The 20,339-nt window shown below is 41.3% G+C and overlaps 1 protein-coding gene across 3 annotated transcripts in view; it reads left to right on the forward strand.

Annotated features, from left to right (window-relative positions):
* The window catches only part of CD38 (CD38 molecule), a 105,982-nt gene that overhangs the window by 50,894 nt on the left and 34,749 nt on the right, over positions 1–20,339 (forward strand). For all 3 annotated transcript variants that reach the window (XR_009757979.1, XR_009757980.1, XR_009757981.1), the window contains exon 7: positions 20,125–20,307. The gene's annotated coding sequence lies outside the window, so the exon portion shown is untranslated. The remainder of the gene's footprint in view (positions 1–20,124; positions 20,308–20,339) is intronic.

Below are 20,339 nucleotides of genomic sequence, written 5' to 3' on the forward strand. Positions count from 1 at the left end.
AAAAATTTAACAAATAAATAAATAAAAATAAATAAATTAGTTACGACTAACTTAAGTTCCGTTGATATAGTGGGCCTACTCTAAGCATGAAAAACTCTGGATCTAACTCATAGATAACAAGGGCTGGAAAGGAGGAATGGTGAATGCTCCTGCTACTTAAAGTTTACATCCTTAACAGTTTACCCCCTGATATTACTTTTCCTTCAGCCAGGTGACCTCCGTTAAGATAAAAAGCACTAAGAAGAGAGACTACAAGAAGGGAAGGTACAGGGGTGGTGGTAGTAGTTTTCCTTTCGTTCCTTAGAATCACTTCCCTACCTCACCCCATCTTTTTATGCAAATGCAACAAATTGGGGCTTAAACATACAAATATGTTGTCATAATGTCTTAAAGCAGAAACACGCTCACTGTTCTGCTAGTTCTAGCGTATCTCCATCGCTCTCTTCTGAAAATGGGGGCACATGGCAGTAGTCAAACCTAACCCCTTTTTACTGTAACACCTGGTAGGAGCAGCTCGAGTGCATTTTTTTTTAATCCAGGCTGTGAATACACTAGTTGCCATTAGCCACACCTGGAGGGGCAATGGGTTGATCTGCTGATGAGTTGTTAAATCTCTTTGAAGCTGAATTTTTTAAAAAACGCATTCAATCGCCTGGGTAGGGAACATTTAATCTAGCTGGCAAGAAGGGTTCAAGTGCCCTCAGGCCAGCCCAGTAACCAGAAGGCCATTGTAGGAAGAAAGGAGCCTAATGCGGTGGAGATTTTAGGAGGGAGCACTCAGGAGTAAAGATGGATGCCCCTGAAGGCTGCAATTCTAAGCACACTTACTAAGGGACTAAGCCCCATAGAACTCAACAGGACTTACTTCTGAGTAGATATAGTTTGGATTGTGCTGCTGGTAAAGCTTGACTAGGAATCCTCTGCAAAGATATCCACACTAAAGCAGGGTTGGCAACCCATATAATTAATAATAATAAATTTAATTTCTGTGTCGCCTATCTGGCCAAAGGCCACTCTAGGCAATGTACAAAACAGTTAAAACACAATGAGATAAAATACAATAATACAATAAAAAACAGTATGAGAATAATACAGCAGCAACAATATTAAAACAGGGTAGGAGGCATTTCCACTGCCTGGAATGCCCTGCCCCTACCTTTTAACATGGCTGCTTCAAACTTCTTTACAGATTTGACCCTTCACTTCCGAAAGAGGTTTGAGAAATGAGTAAGAGTAAGAAGATTCTCTTCCTTTTTCTGTCTACCATGTGGGCTGCTATAAACTCACTTTGACAGCCAACCCAATTCCAGTGAATAATAACTGACAAAGAGAAAACACAGATGGTTTGCTCTACCTTACAGGCAGCAGCTTGGGAACAACAACAGTTGCAGCCACACTTCCCAGTATGTGAATTCTCTTTTACCACTATTGGGCAAGAAACAAACTGTCATGCAACCAACAAGGTGCCTCATCAGTGGGTTTAAGGGGGTTGACCAGAGAGCATGGAACCACTGTTGTTGCTTCTATGGATGTAAGGGAGTGAGGTTAAAGGTAAATGAAATGCAAATAGAAAAACAAAAACAAAAGACAGTGATGATTTCCTAAATGCAATACCATACCAACTACAAGAAGATTCCTATGAGGATGGTAGATAACTCAGCATCCCACAACCAGTCAGGATTCCTAACCAAAAACCAAAACTAAAAAAATCCTGGCAGCCAGCCAGCCAGCCAAGGTCACAGAAACCCCCATGCAGCACAACCTGACCCAGGAGCTGCAGTTAGTGCACAATGCTGTGGCATGATTGCTGGCATAAGTGGGACCCTATCAGCACATACTACCTCTGCTCTGAAATCTGCACTGGTTGCTGATTTGCTCCCAGGCCAAATTCAAGGTGTGCTTTCCATGTTATGGGTGCTACATAGTACTTGTTCTGCCCTTGTAAGAAATCAGTCCTTTAGTGTGGCAGCACCTACACTTTGGAACTCCTTGCCTATTGACATTAGGTAGACGCCTTCATTGCACTCTTTTTGGCACCTGCTAAAAACATTTGTTTTAGGCAAGTCTACCCAAGCATTTAGAAGCTATTGTGTTTTTAATCTGTTTTTAACTATTTGTTGGTTTTATTATTTTAAATGTTTTTAAACACATCTTTAACTGTTTTTGCTAATAATGTTATTGTTTTAATTCCTTCTGTAAACCACTTTGATTTTTTACAATAAAGCGGTATGTAAAAGTTGTAAATAAAATACATAAAAAAAAATTGGAGTCACTGTGGCCCTTGGGTCTGTTCCCACTTTTAGGAACAAAGGAATCTGCCTTATACTGACTCAGGCCATTTGATACCATCCAGCTTAGTACTAATGACATGGACTAGCATTGGCTGTCCAGGATTCCAGGCTATAGTCGTTTCCAGAAATTGAATTTTGGACCTTTGCATGCAAAGCATATGCCCTTCCACTGAGCTACAACCCTTCCCGTTTAAAAAAGTATATTTTAAAATTGTTCTTTTCAATTCACTAATGAATTCACACAGAGCTTGCAAAAGTTACTTTTTTGAACTACAACTCCCATCAGCCCAATCCAGTAGCCATGCTGGCTGGGGCTGATGGGAGTTGTAGTTCAAAAAAGTAACTTTTCCAAGCTCTGAATGCACATCATATCTAAGGGAGATCCACATCATTCATTTAAAGGTCATTCAACACACATTTGAAGCACATGAATACCACCACAGAATCATGGGAACTGTAGTTTGTTAAGGGTGGTGACAACTATAACTGTGAGGTGGGAAACTACACTTCCCAGGATTCTTTAAGGGAAGTCATGGCTTTAAATGCAAGTTGGATGTGCTTTAAATGTATTGTGTGGATCTACTTAATAAACTTTGCCTGCATGTAAATAATTGTAATTATTTTTTTAAAAATGGAAATGAGCTATAAAGTTTACTGGATGACCATGGGCTACTCACCATCTGTGGCCTATCTGGCTCTCAGGATGAAGAGGGGAACCATGACCACTCCAAGGAAGAAGGGCACACTTAAGATGTAGAGGAAATAATAATGTACAACCATAGTGTGAAATCAGATACTTTTTGGGACATAGTATGAAGAAATATTTATATAAGCATGACTGTCAAAATGTTGATTATTTATACAACCTGTAATCTTATGCATGTTTACTCAGAAGCAAGTCCCAATGTATTCAGTGGGGTTACTCAAACAGCAAAGTGAGCACAGAACTGCAGCCTCAAGTGATAAGGAACTTCATTCAACCAACCCACCATTTAGAATCATGTCACTTTAAGCTGTTTTGCAACTGTTTATACTTTTTTGGTTATTGGATTTTAAAGGGTTTTATTTCTTATTGTGAGCTGCCTTGGTTTCTGGTCAGCAACACTACCTCACAGGGTTGTTGGAAAGACTCCATATACACACACTCACTGGAGATGTAAAAATTCATACACCCCATATAATACTTTATTGTCAAAACCAGTTGGTCATTGCAGAACATTTTTTAAATGAAATCAATATTGGAGGGGGGAGAAAGATTTATAACACAAACATGATTCTTTGCTATATTCACTCAAAAGTTCCATTAATTTACAGAACAATCCTAACAATGTCTACTCAACATTCAGTGGAGTTTACTCTGGGTATGTGGGATTAGCATTGAAGCTTTACTCCCAGAAAAGCAAGTATTGGATTAAAGCTTCATATTGGGAAGGTTTACAAAACACTGCCCTCTTGAAGAGCCCAGGAAAATTTAAACTTGTTTGACTCCTGCACGCAAGAGAGAAAAAGACTGAAAGCTATATACTTACTCAATTTATGAGACTTTCAGATAAGCAGGAAAAAACAACAATTTTCTGACCTTGCAGTGGGGTCTAGCTATTTCTTGGAGGTCACCAAATCACAACCCTGACTTCACTTGGCTACAAACCTGAAAGAGTGGGTTTAGAGCAGACAGATACAAGCTCATTTAACAGAAGTTGCGGGGTGTGTGTGTGTGTGACTGATGTTTTGATGTATATCTCATGAACCAGACCACCTAGAATTTTTTTTTAATGAAAGCTGAGAGTCTGGAGATTAAGGTGACTCACCTGGAGACCTGCAGAGGACCCCAAAAATCCAGACTCTGCAGGCACAAACTGGAGACCTAGCAACCTTAGCTCCCATCAAGTGTTACAGTAAAAAGGGGCAGGGTTTGACTAGCATTGTGTGCCCCCATTTTCAGAAAAGAGAGGTGGAGATGCATGGGAACCAGCAGAACCTTGAGTGTATTTCTACCCTCAGCTTCAAAGAAATTTCGCAACTGATCGGCAAATCAACCCTTTTCTCCTCCAGGTATGGCTGATGGAAACACTTTGCTCTAGCAACTAGCGAGTTCACAGCCTTATTTGGCCCTTAGATGTCTAGGACTGTAGGTATCCACAATAAAAGCTATAGGATGCCCTCACTATCTTAAAAGCTACCTGATGGGTTCTTAATAGTTTAGGTATGGCCACATGCTGATTCCCTCATGCACTTTTGTGTGTGCGCACATGCACGCCTGCATGCACATATGTACACACACTCATGCACATCAGCATAACAAGGACAGTGACCCCAAAGTCTTGCAAAAAGGGTCAAAGAAATATGTTGTTACAAAAATCAAAAACTTGCTGGTGCATCCAATCTTACTTGCTCACTATCTCTCCCCTTGCCAGTGGACCAACTTTGACAGGTTGGTGGGACCACCCATCTGCCACAGTTGGCCTCTGGGGTGGAAGGGAGATAAAGATTTGGCCTACCAGGCCAAAACGTTTCCCTGCCCCTGCACCACACCATACTAGCTCTCTTGTTTCAACTACTGATTAAAACAGAAGTCCCATTACAGCTCCTCTTGTTTAATGTTAGGTTCCCCTCATGATCTTTACTACTCCTTAGTGTTGGAGGAAGATAAAGGGAAAACATCTACCTTATGTGAAACAAGACCTCCAAAACATCACATCAGATGATTCCTGGACAAAAAGGAACAAGAAGTGCTCTATAACAAGTACAGTCTCCTCAGTACACAAGGGGGTCTTTGTGAAGTTGCAATAGGATATGACAGGACTCCAAGGAGGGCTATTTTTAAGGAGCAAAATGTTATTGCACCAAGTTGGTGGTTTTGTTGTTTCTTTACATATGGGAAAACCACCAGGGATGTTTATATGGAAAAGTTATGCATTTCAAACATAATACTAAAGAAAATTAATAGAGTTCTCTTAATTTGGCTAGTGTCATAATTTTCTCAAGAAGAATACACACTAGGACCTTGCTAAAGATGTGCCCTACACATTTTTTGCTGCTGTCAATTCATTGTGTACAAAATATATTATCTGCCATCCTCACAGAGAATTTAACCCACTGTCAACATTAAGAGTTAGAAATATAAACAGTGTTCTTATTAGCAATGAGCCAAAACCAGGTGTGTGGGTAGCAGGGAGCCTTTTCATGAAAGATTTGATGTCCTGCAAAAAGATGCTCCTTATGTTGATGATTTTTCATGCACAAACATGAACAGAGCATACATTTTATTTAGGTATTTATAGCATTTTTATGTTACTTTTCCAGTGTAGAGTCTTCCAGAACAGCTTATAAATTGATTAAAAAATCAAAACCCAAGACTGTCTGTGACTTCAATCTTCAGTCTAAAAGACATCACAAAAGGAATGAGGAGAAAGGAAAAACAAACCTAGGCATCAGTTCTTAATGTTACAAATTTCTTACGAGGATCCAGGATGGGGGAGAAATTTGATTCAGTTCAAATTTAAAGGCAATTTGCACTTTCTGAAACAATACAAGAATCAAAACACAGCCATCCTTTGGAACTTGCAATTCTCTGAATTTTGCAATACAGTTCTCCAATCAAAACTCTTTACAAAATGCATATATTAAGGAGAAGTGCATAAAAATGAATATAATTGTGAAAATAACATGCAAAAATGCAGTGTTTTAGGGGAAATTGTATACATTTGTCAAAACTGCGTATAAAACTCTGAGTGCTAGGAAAAATTCACGCTAGAATTCTGATCAATTTTCATGAAAAAAAATTAATTGCAAGTTTCTGCAGAAATGTGGAGAACTAAATTTAAGACTGGAAAAATGAGCAGTTGAAAGAACTGAAACTGACAGATCCATCTATCCCTAACAAGGACCAGCTGGGATAGAAGCAGTGCAGGGAGTAAAGGACCCCAAAGGAGCTGGTGGCTTAACAGAGCTAATGGAGTGGTTCTGCTTCTCATGTCTCTCTAGGGTTACCAACCATACTCTTTTAAGAGTACATGTACTCTTTTTGAGATGGTGCAACAGCATACGCTTACTTTTCACTTATCGAAGCCAAATGAACTTTTTTTGAAATGACAAAATGACGGTAACCCTATCTCTCTCTCTCTCTACTGCAGCCTGACAGAATGGAAGCCATAACTGAAGTAGCAACAGGCTCTTTAAAGGGGATGAACTTTAGAACAATCCCTGTTACTCTTTTTAGTAAGTGCTGTGATTTATTTTTGTAGGGGTGACTTTGCTTTGGGCAGGAGCTACACTTCCACTCAAAAGTGCAGCCTCTTCGCCAAAAATCTTCTGCCACAATCCGAACACAGCATCTCTTGGCGTCACCTAGCATTTCCAGATTACTACATTTATATTCTTGGCATATTTTTTGCTGATGATATGATGCTGCTGCTTCCATCACAATTCACTATAATGAGAATATTGATTCAGTTGCTTTCTCATAAGTTCTCTATTGTACCAATTTTATATAGTGGAGCAACATTGTTGTAATTTTTAGTCTTTAATAAAATTGATGAAAGCACATTTCTTCCTGTTACAAAAATGTTTACTAAGCAATGTATTATTATTGTTGTTATTGTTTGTTGGTCACTTGTTCAGTGGAGGTCTCCAAGTGACTTACAACATTGTTTTTTAAACAATCATCCCATAAGAACAAAACAAAAGACGAATACAACTCCCATATGGCCATAGGAAGCTTTGGCAGCATGCTAATGTTAACTACATCATCTCAGTCTGTCAGATGCCTGGGGGAAAAGGTAAGTCTTTCAATGGCACTGAAAAGATGTTGATGAAGGTGCTAGGTAGACCTCACTGGGGAGTCTGTTCCACAGATGGGGAGCCACACCTGAAAAGGCACTTTCCCTTGTCACCACCCTCTGAGCCTCCCTCAGAGAAAAAAAGGGCCTCAAGAAGATCTAAGAGTCCAGGTAGGTTCCTATCAGGAGAGGCATTCCAACAGATATCGGGGTCCTGAGCCGTAAAGTGTCTTATAGTTCAAAACCAATATTTTGAATTGGACTTGGAGGTGTACAGGCAGCCAATGTAATTGGAACTGAATTGGTGTTTATTATCTGCTTGCCTTGATCCCATCAACAGTTGAGCAGCTGCATTCTGCACTAACTGAAGCTTCCAAACCTCAAATCCAACTTTGAGGTTATCAGATCATAGATTACTGTAGCCAGGCTATCCTTGTCCAGATATGGTCATAGCTGGGACATCAGCCTACGACGATGGAAGGCACTTCATGCCATGGAGGCCACTTGTGCCTCAAGTGACAGCAATGGGTCCAGTGGAACCCCCAAGTATGCACCTGTTCCTTTAACAGGAGTGTGACCCCATCTACAGCATGCTGCACACCACTCAACCAGTCAGAGGAACAACCCACCACCAGCTTAAGCTTCAGTTTATTGGCCCTTATCCAGTTCATTATCACAACCAAGCCCTGATTCAACATATCCACTGCCTCATCAGCAGAAGATGAAAAGGAGACATAGAGCTGTACTGATGATAACACACACCAAAAATTCTGTATGATCCCACTTAGCAGTTTCATGTAAATGTTAAACAGCAGGGGGAACAGAAATGATCCCTGCAGGACCCCATACTAGAAAACCCACAGAGCTGAGCAGTGCTCCCCAAGAACCACCTTCTGGAGCTGGCCACCCAAGTAGGAATCAAATCACCAGAGTGTACTGCCCAATTCAGACCATTACCTCAGAAGGATACCATGGTTTGATGGTACTGAAAGCTGCTGAGAGATCAAGGAGGATCAACAGAATCACACTCCCCCATCTCTGTCCTGACACAGGTCTTTGTACAGGAAGGCAGTTTCCATACCAAAACCAGGCCTGAATCGTGATTGAAGTGGATCTAGAAAATCTATCTCCTGCAAAAGTACTTGGATCCGATTAGCAACCATCCTTTTAAGAAAGTTCCCCAGAAAGGAGACCTTTGCTACAGGTCTAAAATTATTAAGATATTCTGGGCCCAGAGAAGGATTCTTCTGAAATAACCTTATTACCACCTCCTTCAGGCAGCCTGAGACCACTACTTCTTGAAGAGAAGCATTAATTAACTTCCTGGCCCATCCAGCTGTCCCCTGCCTTCCAGATTTCATAAGCCATGAGAGGGAAGGGTCAAAGACACAAGTGGTTGCATGAACCTGGCCAAGTACCTTATCTACATCTTCAGGCTGCAGCAACTGAAACTCATCCAATGACACTGGAAAAGAAAACGCTCCAGAAACCTTGCCAGGATAATCATAAGCAACAATGGAGTCCAAATCCCAGTGGAGGGAAGCAATTTTATCCTCAAAATGCTTAGCAAACATGTCACAGTAGTCTTTGGAATGGTCTGCCACCTCCCTAGGGCCAGCCCTTGACCACTCTAAACAACTCTGCTGGGTGGCAAGCTGAGGACACAATGGATGCAGAGAAGTAAGTTTTCTTCACTGCTTCACTGCCACTGAATAGGCTCGAATGTGGGCATGTTCCAATGTTTGATTACATTCACTAGAATTTTTGTCCACCTATACTCAAGCCATCTCTCTTCTTGCTTCATTATTCTTAGCTCTGGGGTATACCACAAAGCTTTCTGAACTCTGCCAGTTGGAAGATGACACTCAGGTGCAATCATGTTAACTGCCTGGGTCATTTCTGTATTGAGGGCTTCAACAGAAGAGCCGGCCATGTAACCAACTGGATCCATTAGTCTCTCGGGGCACAGCATCTTAATAGGTCCTGGAATAGCCTGGAATTTATCCTCTCCCACCTAGCAGTCTTGAAGTGGAAATAGATTATAGACAAGAGATCTTACCTTGGGAGAAAGCTGCTTTCAAATCCATCTCAACTCTGATTAAGGAATCGTGATTAAATTAAAGATCATTCATAAATTGGCTTTTACTTCATAGAAGCCATCTCATGTTAGTGTTAGATCCTCTCCACTGTGTTGGAGAGGTTATTGGAACGTATCTACATATGTAGTAGGGATGCCACAACACTTCGCCGGTTTTGGAATCATGTTTTCAATCAAATTTGTTGCAGTCTATGCAACCGTCTATGCAACTGGCTCTTTTACATTTATTTCTAGGGCAGGTTAGAGATCTGAAAAATAAGGAGCTCATCAGCTATTTGTTATCAGTAGCCACAGTGGTGGTGGCATGGGCCTAGTGTGACTTCTGTGGAGTAACTATAGATTCCTGGTACCAAAACATCTGTACTTAGCATTACTTGAGAAATTGAAATACTGTATAAGTTTAAGGTGATGCAGGGCCATTGTAGAAATGATTTGGTTTTGGCAGCATGGCATGATGTTATTGTTTTACAAACATGGAGGAATGTGGTCAGCCTCCGCCTGATGCATTTCTTTGCCTTACGGTTCCATGGAAAGAGAAAAAAAATAACAAATTTTAGTATAATGGTCCTAGTTCTGACAATATTGACAGGCCACAATAGTTTCTCTTTCATTGATTTTGTGTATTTTCAGGGTTTATTTATTTTTTAAACCTACTTAGGCTCAGATTGTTGTTGATTTGTAGGTGATTTTATATTTGAGATATATGTTTTGTTATAATTATAACATGCAATTTAAAAAATTAAAAACAACAACAACATGATGCACAGAAGTCACCATGCAAGCAAATTGTCAGTCAGTCTGTGACAGACATGAATTCCACCATCATGGCATGCATACTTTTCTTACAGACCAAGCAAAGCAGAACAGTGTCACATCAATTTTCACACTATCAACCATTGTGGTGGAAGGTTTTTACTATTACAGTCAATGAACTAGCCTAAAGCAGGTGGCTCTAATATATGGTGTTGTGCACACAAAAATAGCTTGGCAAGTGCTGCCCCTTTTGTTTAAGTGAATGTGGTAACTCACAAGTGCTGATGTACCACACAAAATGTACATACAGTATGCACAGAGCTCTGGATCAAGGTAGTGTGCTAACTTCGCATTGGGTAGAGATTTGTTGACTGCTGCCTGAACTTTTTATGTTTTTAAATGTTTTGGTGTTTTTACCTGCAAGCCATGAGGATTAGAAACTTACAGTGCAATCCTATTTGTGTTTTCTCAGCAATAAATCTCATCGCATTCAGCAGGTCTAATTCACAAGGAAGAGTCTATATCACTGGAGATTTAAAATGTAATGTTATCAGAACACTATTTCTAAATCCCAGCAAATGTTCTTTCCACAAATTCTTTATTCATCTTTATCATGCCAAGACACATCTAAAGAGCATTGCATAAAGTAATTAAAAATAGCATCATTAAGTGATCAGACCATAAGCTGGTAAGGAGTGGTATAAGCTTTTCTGGACAATAATTCAAAGCATAGTGACATCATGTTAACAGAGTTGATGCATTTTCTGTAGCAATGCCAGAGAATAAATGCATGCTACACAAAATATTTTAATTTGCATTGCTAAGATTGGAGTCGTAAAAGGAACATATATCAAAATGCAGGGGAAGGAAAAAGAACAAATAGTGGACAAGTTTGTCAAACTGATCTCTTCCACCTGTTTTTTGAATTGCTAAACACCCATAAATAATTGCCTTGCAGCATAAAGGTAATGCCAATCCCATGATTTCCCCCCAGCATTTGGTCCTTAGAGATAAAGACTATGATTCAATGTTAGTTATATTCAGGGTAAATGGAAATGGACTGCCTTCAAGTTGATTCCGACTTATGGCAACCCTATGAACAGGGTTTTCATGGTAAGCGGTATTCAGAGGGGGTTTTACCATTGCCTTCCTCTGAGGCTGAGAGGCAGTGACTGGCCCAAGGCCACCCAGTGAGCTTCATGGCTGTGTGGGGATTTGAACCCTGGTCTCCCAGGTTGTAGTCCAACACCTTAAGTAGACTCATTGAAATCAGTGGGTTTACTCTGAGTATAACTTGGTTATATATCACACATATAATGTTTGTACATTCATATTCTATGTAGCTATACTGACTAGTAGGTGTTGATAGACTTCTCCTCCCTAAATCAGCCCATTCACTTAATTGAAAAAAAAACCCCTAAGGTGGCCACTCCCACATTTTTATGACAGATAATTCCACAAATTCATTATATGTTATATGCTCATCTACTCTTGTGCATCAATTATTGAAGGGCGCTGACAGGTGTTAGGAGACCGCTGTTCCCCTCACAGAGCTACAATAATTAGAGTGCCCTGGGAAGAGGGACTGACTGTTAAACCACTCTGCATTTGTAGCTCTGTGAGCAGAGTAGGAGTCTCCTGATGTCTCTTGGCACCCTTCACAAACTACATTTCCAGGGATTCTTTGGGGGAAGCCATGACTGTTTAAAGTGGAATAATAGTGGTTTAAATGTATGGTGTGAATGTGGCCTGTAGGGAAGAATTCCTCCCTCTGATTCTCCGGTGCAAAGCCGTCCCACCCCATATTAGTTTTACACATCAAACATACTTTGTAATGTGGAGTTCTACCTAGAAACTCATACAAATTGCCAAGACGCAAAGACATCTTGCGACATCGGCAGTTTCTTTACACTGCCACAATTAGAAGACGGAATGTGAGGTGATTGTAACGAGCCAATCAACGAGTTTGTTGCAGTGTTTAAACTAGCTTAGATGCTTCTATGGAAACAGGAGAGTTGAGAGTTGCTATAAAACATTTAACGTCGGTTTATTTATGTGGAGCTGGAAGGAAAATTATTATAATACAGTAAGGCTAGTGCTGGGAACTGCAATTGTGGACAGCCTAGGCAGGAACCTTGCTGTACCAGAACTTCATGACTTACATGACATCCTAAGTGCGTTACAATCTTAGAGAGAAGCATAATTGTTTTGAATGGGCCTCATTTCCACATTATAGTCTTGATCAACCTCTAATTGAATGCAATTAGTCATGCAACAAAATAATGGCATTTTAATTAATACTTTTACTATTTATTCTGGGAGGAAGGGTGGGATAGTAAATAAGTAAATAAATAATAGTTTATCTATGAAATATTTCCTCGAATATTTCCCCAAATTTGTGTAGTTGAATACCTTTCAGTTTGGAAGTAATTAGGAACACCCCAAAGTAAGAGTGTGGTCTTTACTTGGAGAAGAAGGGTGTTAGGGAAGGAGGGTGTTAGAGTAAGTAGAAATGACCCCATAGAAGGGACCCATTCTTTGTTGGATGAACAGTTGCCTGCTTGTACCAATGATACTCCTCCTAGGGGGTGGAGGATGCCCTGGTAGTGGATGATCTGATCATTAGAGGCATAGATAGCTCAGTGAGTGGTGGGTGTGCAGTCTGTATGGTGATGCCTGCCTGGCATGAAAATTGTGAATGTCACATGTCATCTAGACAGCTTGATAGATAGTGCTGGGGAGGAGTCATTAGTTGTGGTCCATGATGATGTTGGGGACATGTAGGATGGAGGAACAGACATATAAAAGGTAAGAGAGAACTGTTTAATTACCTAGATAGGGCATTTCCTGGCTCACACTGGGAAGATATGTTTAACTATCCCCAGGGATGGATATGAATGTGCCCAGCAGAAATCAACTGAGAAAGATTTTAATGGCATTAGTGTGTCCACCCTCCCCATTCCCAACCCCCCCAAAGGAGCAGCAAATATTTATGTTCCTTCCAACTCTTTAATGTGAAACATTTAAAAATGGACCACCCAATACAAATTCCAAAGCAAGTGGAGTTCATTGTTCCCATATTGTGGGTTGGAAGAGGGTGCATTTGGGAGATGATGATTTATACACTGCACAGCCATGTAGTGTATATTTCACACTGAACATTGCAAATCAGTTGTCAGGCTCTGAGCAGTTTATGACAACCCTGCAATGTTGTCCAGACCTGTTAGATCCCTATTGTAAGAGGGGGGGGGTTGGGCTGAAACAGCAATGATAGCCAGCATTGTTTTCCTCGTGTTGCAAGTTGGGCTGAGAGAGTAGTATGCAACAACCCTGCAATGTTGTTCACTGTTATAATCCTTTGGCAGGTTGGGGGCTGTGGACAGCATAGCCTATGACAGCCCTGCAATATAGTTAGTAGTTAATGTTACAGGTCAGAGGTAGAACTAAGGCTGGTTTGGAGTCCAAATCAACCCTCCCCCCCATGCTTGCCAGGTTGCAACAAAGATTGGTCTACTTAGATTGACCCCTCAGACCTTCTTCAAAGCCAAATTCAGCACTCAGCTACATGTATAAACTTGTACACCTGGAGAAACTTGCCTGAAGATGGGTAAGATACATTTTGCACATGAATTAAGTCCTGAGTTGGAGTAGGCACCCCTCTCTTTCTTGTATCTTTTTTCACACACACACACCAGTCACAGACACACACATCAGAGATACATACGTTGTAATTTTTTTTTTGGCAGGGAATTTTATAACAAAGTCTAGCTGATGTGTCTGCCTTCTGACTTTAAATCCACATGGTAAGCTCTGAAGTCCCAGATTAATTACATTTATCATAGCTGGTGAGAGATATTGTGTGATCAAAGACTGAGCTAAGTAAAAACTAGTGAGGTGGCATTAGCCCTATGAACTTTCCATATGTAAACTTCACACCTCCTTATCACATCACGCTTCAGACAGTGCTGTTTAAGTGCACTCAAAACTGACCTTGAGGTAAGATAAAAATATTTGCTAGCAGCATTTAAACTTCAGCTTTAAAAACTGCAGTGTGCTGGCTTCCACTTGAAGGACTGAGAGGGCATGACATGTAGGACTGGAATTACAATTGGCATTTCACACTTCAGGGGGTGTAGATTTTTTTGGGGGGTGTATCCCATTTCATTTGCACTAAGATGCTTTTTTGTTTAAGTACTAATTAAGGAAATATTTAGCACAGTGTCATCTGAATCCTCTATTGTTAGGCTGTTTAACTGTCTAATAATTGACTGTGAGTTGCTATTAGCATATGATACAGCTTATTGATTAATAAGACAACACTCTTATTAATCCCTATAACAAACTTTGCCCCTACTATGTCACTATTTGGAGTACAATTACTACCTGAATCTTCTTTGGCTCTATGCTCAGGGACAATCAAGACCCTAAGCAGCCATTGCTGCTGTTGCTACTGCTACTATCAATATATACATTTATTTATAATAATAGTTGTAAATTACCTTTTGGCCCTCGTAAGGCCGCTCCCCTTCCCAATGAGGGTGGTTTACAACCATCAACATTATTATTATTTATAAGATTTCTTACCCATTCTTCGTCATGAGATCCGAGGGCAGGTTATAGCAATGTTTAAAATCAGTTAAAACAATTTACAATCAGAAGAACAGGCTGAGTCCTAATTTACACACACACACACACAAAGATGTCATAGGCCAGGGTAAAGAGGTATGTCTTCAGCATCTACCTTAATACAGTCAGAACTGAGGCTCATCAATTTACATGGTACTTGGAACAGCATGAGCAACGAAGAGAGAAGTCTTCAACTCTTAGAAGCTTAAATCTTGCTGCAGGAGCCAACATAAGGAGGGGTGGGAAGCAGCAGTAGAAGAAAGGGTATTTCATATCTTTTATTTGCAGTAGCCACAAGCCATTGCAATTGGAATATATAAAACAATAAAAACCAGATATACACCTTAATCAAATTATCCTACTAAAATTCTAGCGTTTATGTAGGATATCGACGAATAAAACTGATATACCCAAACTCCATCATTGTAAGAAAAATGGACAAGTAAAACTATCAACTAAAAATGGCAGGTAAACATGGGCAAATGCAGTCCACATACGAGGCTTTCTTTTTAGTTGGGGATGGCTAAGGGATTGCAAAGAGATTTGAAGGAAGAGAAGGAGATGACACCATGCAAATGTTCTGGCGGAAATCCAGGTATAAGGGGCAACAAAGGACCATTTTGACACATGACTCCCCCCCAAAAAAGTTGATTCAAAAGTTGTGAGAGACAGTTGTGTATTCCAGAATATAATATTGCCTCTTTCTTTGGTTTTCTATGGAACATCCCTGCCAAGATTATCCCAACACAGAACGTATTTCATGTATATATCAAGAAGCTCAAAATCCCTAATAAATGCCTGCCTGAAATGACAGCTTAGCCATTTGTTTTTTCTTCCCCAATATAAGCTTCTAATAGAGTGCTTTGCTGCCTAGTAGGTGGACATGAAATGTTGGCATCAACGATGAAAGCAGATTATAAAAATAATCTTTTTATTGTGAGAATCTTTGGTAAGATGCTTCGAGAGCCTCTCAGGGCTATAAAGCAGGATATAAGCCTTCTAACTAACTAAATAAGGAAAGTCCAAACAATTCAGTCCTCTGAAGCTGCAGGGCTAGTGCCTGTGCTGCTGCCAGAAATATCCTTTGACAACTTGAAGGAAATGTGCATGTGCAGCCCACAATGTTTGGACAGGCTAGAAGTGTTTGGACTCCCTGCTGTTTTTTGTGTAGAGACCCTCACCAACCCTATCAACCCCCCTAATTTTTCACTGTGTCGTTTATTCTGATAGGTGATAGATTCACCCCGAGAACAGCCTTCCAAATAAAACCTGACTATTTGTGCAGCTCTCATAATTAATAACTGGGATGATGTCACCTACACCATCCTGCAGAGATGAGTGGATGGAAGCGCAGCAAGCCAAAACGTGTAGCATTTCCTGTCATTTTGACAGATTCCCAGAGTGGCGTCTGGTCTGTGTCCTTTTTATAATCAAAGGAGTGCCATGCTTGGAGATAACCCGGAGGAAGCAAAGAATTCCATAAACACCAAGAACCCAATGGAAGAAGCAGAGGAACTAACAAGTAAAGAGTTGCCCTGCCCCAGGCCCCATCAGCAGGGGGTTAACAAAGGATAGGGTGCGGAGCTTGTTATCTGAGCACAGAAACTGTTCATACAAACTGAAAGAAATGCGTAAAATGTGTACAGTGACTGATCGTTAAGCTGCCGCAATGGTTGGCCAGGCACAGGTGAGGCCATATCAGGCGGCTGTCTGTCATTGGCCCTCACTGGGAAGGGGAGTGAATTTAAATAAAGAACCATTGACTCATTCATTGTATCTCCAGCAAGTTCTTCTGCAATGAGATTATGAAATAGGTGTGTAGCTTGTACCAGTGCCAAGCAGGTGAATGAGTGAGGAAGACAGTGAAACGAATGGATAGGGGTGTGTGTGTATTCCATCAGAAAACTGGGTGAATAACAGTATGCTCTCATAATTAATAACTGGGATGAGGTCACCTACACCATCCTGCAGAGATGAGTGGTCAAAGCCTCCACATTGTGTTGCCACAATTACTACAGCAGTGTTTCCCAACCAGTGTGCCTCCAGATGCTGTTGGACCACAACTCCCATCTTCCTGACCATTGGCAATGCTGGCTGAGGCTGATGGGAGTTGTGGTCCAACAACATCAGGAGGCACACTGGTTGGGAAAGGCTGTACTAGAGTGTCAGCGGGCATTAGGTACCCAACTAGGAGTAAATGACCTGGTGGAATGGAGAAGCTAAGGCCACATTCACACCAGGCATTTATTCCTCTATTAATCCACTTTAAATTGTCATGGCTTCACACAAAGAATCCAGGGAAGGGTAGTTTGTGAAGAGTACTGAGACACCCAATATTCCCCTCACAGAGCTACAACTGTCAGAGTAGTTTAACAGTCAGTCCCTCTTTCCAGAGAACACTGAGAACTGTAGCTCTATGAGGGGAATAGGAGTATCCTAAAAACTCTCAGCACCCTTCTCAATTCTTTGGGAGAAGCCATGACTGTTTAAAGTGGAATCCTTTAAAAGAAATGGGGGTGCCACAGCATCTGATTGTCCTGATGCGCAACCTATACTCTGGACAAGAGGGTACCGGAAGGACAGAATATGGAGAAACTGATTGGTTCCCAATAGGAAAGGGTGTGAGACAGGGGTGTATTTTATCACCCTATTTGTTTAATCTGTACACAGAACATTTCATACGGAAAAGATTGGACCAGGATGAAGGAGGTGTGAAAACTGGAGGGAGAAACATAAATAATTTAAGATATGCAGACGATACCATACTACTAGCAGAAACCAGTAATGATTTGAAACGAATGCTGATGAAAGTTAAAGAGGAAAGCACAAAAGCAGGACTACAGCTGAACGTCAAGAAGACTAAAGTAATGGCAACAGAAGATTTATGTAACTTTAAAGTTGACAATGAGGACATTGAACTTATCAAGGCTTACCAATACCTTGGCACAGTCTTTAACCAAAATGGAGACAATAGTCAAGAAATCAGAAGAAGGCTAGGACTGGGGAGGGCAGCTATGAGAGAACTAGAAAAGGTCCTCAAATGCAAATATGTATCACTGAACACTAAAGGTAGGATCATTCAGATCATGGTATTCCCAATCTCTATGAATGGATGTGAAAGTTGGACAGTGAAAAAAGCAGATAAGAGAAAAATCAACTCATTTGAAATGTGGTGTTGGAGGAGAGCTTTGCGCATACCATGGACTGCGAAAAAGACAAATAATTGGGTGTTAGAACAAATTAACCCAGAACTGTCACTAAAAGCTAAAATGATGAAATTGAGGTTATCCTACTTTGGACACATAATGAGAAGACATGATTCACTAGAAAAGACCATAATGCTGGGGAAAACAGCAGGGAGTAGAAAAAGAGGAAGGCCAAACAAGAGCTGGATTGATTCCATAAAGGAAGCCACAGACCTGAACTTACAAGATCTGAACAGGGTGGTTCACGACAGATGCTCTTGGAGGTCACTGATTCATAGGGTCGCCATCAGTCGTAGTCGACTTGAAGGCACATAACAAACAACAACATGAATCTGGTCTAAGTGTATTAACCTTACATCAGTCAGCCTCCGTCCAGCCTGCATCTCAGTTTAGACAAGCTACTCTGTTCCTCAGTCCTCATAACTGTAATTAGGTCTGGCACCAGAGGGCAGCCAGGTCAGGCCCTGGCCGAGGGCTCCTGCAGCCCAGAGGGCCCTGAAGGACCCCTCCTTAGGATGGGAGGGTAGTGCTTCTATTCTGCGACCTGCAGCAGGGTCAGCTGCTGACCCTGCCATGGATTGTTGACAGGTAACTCCCAAGCACCCCCCCCAATACAGTCAGTGCAGGATTCAATAAGCCCCTCCCATTCCTGTGAATGATATGTGCACTGTGTGCGCATTCCTGCCATCAACCAAGATGACAGTGGGGGCATCAGCTCTTGGTTGATGGCAGGCATGCGTGCACAGCATGCACGTCATTCACAGGGACAGGAGAGGTAGGTAGGACGTTCAGGTAGGGTTATTGAAGCTTGCACTGACTGTATGGGTGAGTTGGGCTATGGTGGCACGCGCCTGAGGCACGCTGGTGCCCAAGGGCCCAGTCATGTCTGGTGACGGCTGTGTCTGTAATATAGTAATATCGTCTCACCTAACAGGATTTTTGTACAGAAACATGAGAGAATGTACGCTAAATACTTGTGAGTATTCCAAAACACTATATACATGTTAAATACTATTACAGGAACCGTTTCCAGAAAAGATAGGTGCTTTTTCTTCAAGAGCTCCCTGGGTTTACAGTGAAAAGCCAGCAGTGGATACTGCATTGCTCACACAGGCCTGATGAACAGAGGGACACTGTGATGATAGGAATTTGCCAGGATGTTTAAGTGGCAGATGCTAAGGACAGACAACATGCCCTGCTTAGGAGTTTTCCTTGACATCTGGGAGACCATTGTTAAAAACAGAATGCTGAGCTAGCTGGAGGTCTCGTCTGATCCAGCATATATATCCCTATAATTCTTGATACTTTGCAAGTTCTTGGTTTCTTAGATAATGGTTATTGGGGTGCCCCCTGACAGCCCTTTTTTTCAAAGAAGCAATCAGCAAGGGCAAAAGTGACATCTGTTAAATCACATGGATGCCTTCTACCACCTCACTGATGGGTCTTTGGTTAAGGAGGAAAAAACATGTCTCCAACCCAGTATAGCCTACCCTTTTTTGGATTCTCCGCATTCCATACCTTTTCCATCATCTAAAATTAATCTCTAGCGTTGTTAAAATAAGGACTGCTATGTTTTCCCTTTACTTCTGCTCTCTACTTTATAAGGAATTTGTGTTCCAAATAGTGGTAGAGACAAATCTGAATAACTCTCAGCTTTTATTTTTTTTAAGAGTGGCAGTTTCTTGTCTGTGCCACTGTGCTTTGGTGCCACCCGGGAACTTTTACACTTGGCACCAAATGGCTTAATTAGCCTGTAATAAGCTTCCTCAAAGACCAGCTACCAGATACCTGTTAGATATTGTAGATTGGGCTTCCTCCATGCAATTTACTATTCAATGCAATTTAAACTATATATAAGAGTTCTAAAAAGGAAAAAAGTGCTACTAGGATCAGCCTTATCCTAAAGACAAAAAGGCATACAGGCGGCCCCCGCTTATACGGCGGGTTCCGTTCCAGACCCCTGCCGTAAAGTGGAAATCGCTGTAAAGCGGAACCCCATTGGATACAATGTCACGTGAAAATGCCGCAAAATGCTGCAAAAGGGCAAAATCGGCTTTAAAAAAGTAAAATCATTAGCGGATCACTGGGAAGCGAAGAGCTGGGAAGCGGGGCCCTACTGTATCAAGGCTGCAATTCTGTGTATACTTACTTGGGCATAACTTCTACTGAATACAGCGGAACTTGCTTCTGTGTAAACATACATAGGATAAATTCTGAGTGACAGCATTTGTTTGAGCCTACCGCCCAGGGATGGGTAACCTGTGGCTCTCCAGATATTGGACTACAGCTCTCATCATCCCTGACTAGGGATGCAATGCATCATTCTGCCCAGTTCAGATCTGGTGCCAAATTTTCTATTAATTTGTTTACAGGCAGGCCTCGCTTATTCCAGACCCCCGCTGTAAAGCAGAAATCACCGTAAAGCGGAACCCCATTGGATATAATGGGGCACGTCGTGCCAAAATGCCGCAAAATGCTGCAAAAGGGCAAAATCAGCTTTAAAAAAGTAAAGTCAAAGCCACCGCATTAGCGGATCACCAGGAAGCGAAGCGCCGGTAAGCGGGGCCCTACTGTATTCTCTATCACT

The sequence above is a fragment of the Rhineura floridana genome, chromosome 9 (assembly GCF_030035675.1).
Source record: "Rhineura floridana isolate rRhiFlo1 chromosome 9, rRhiFlo1.hap2, whole genome shotgun sequence".
Taxonomy (NCBI): domain Eukaryota; kingdom Metazoa; phylum Chordata; class Lepidosauria; order Squamata; family Rhineuridae; genus Rhineura; species Rhineura floridana.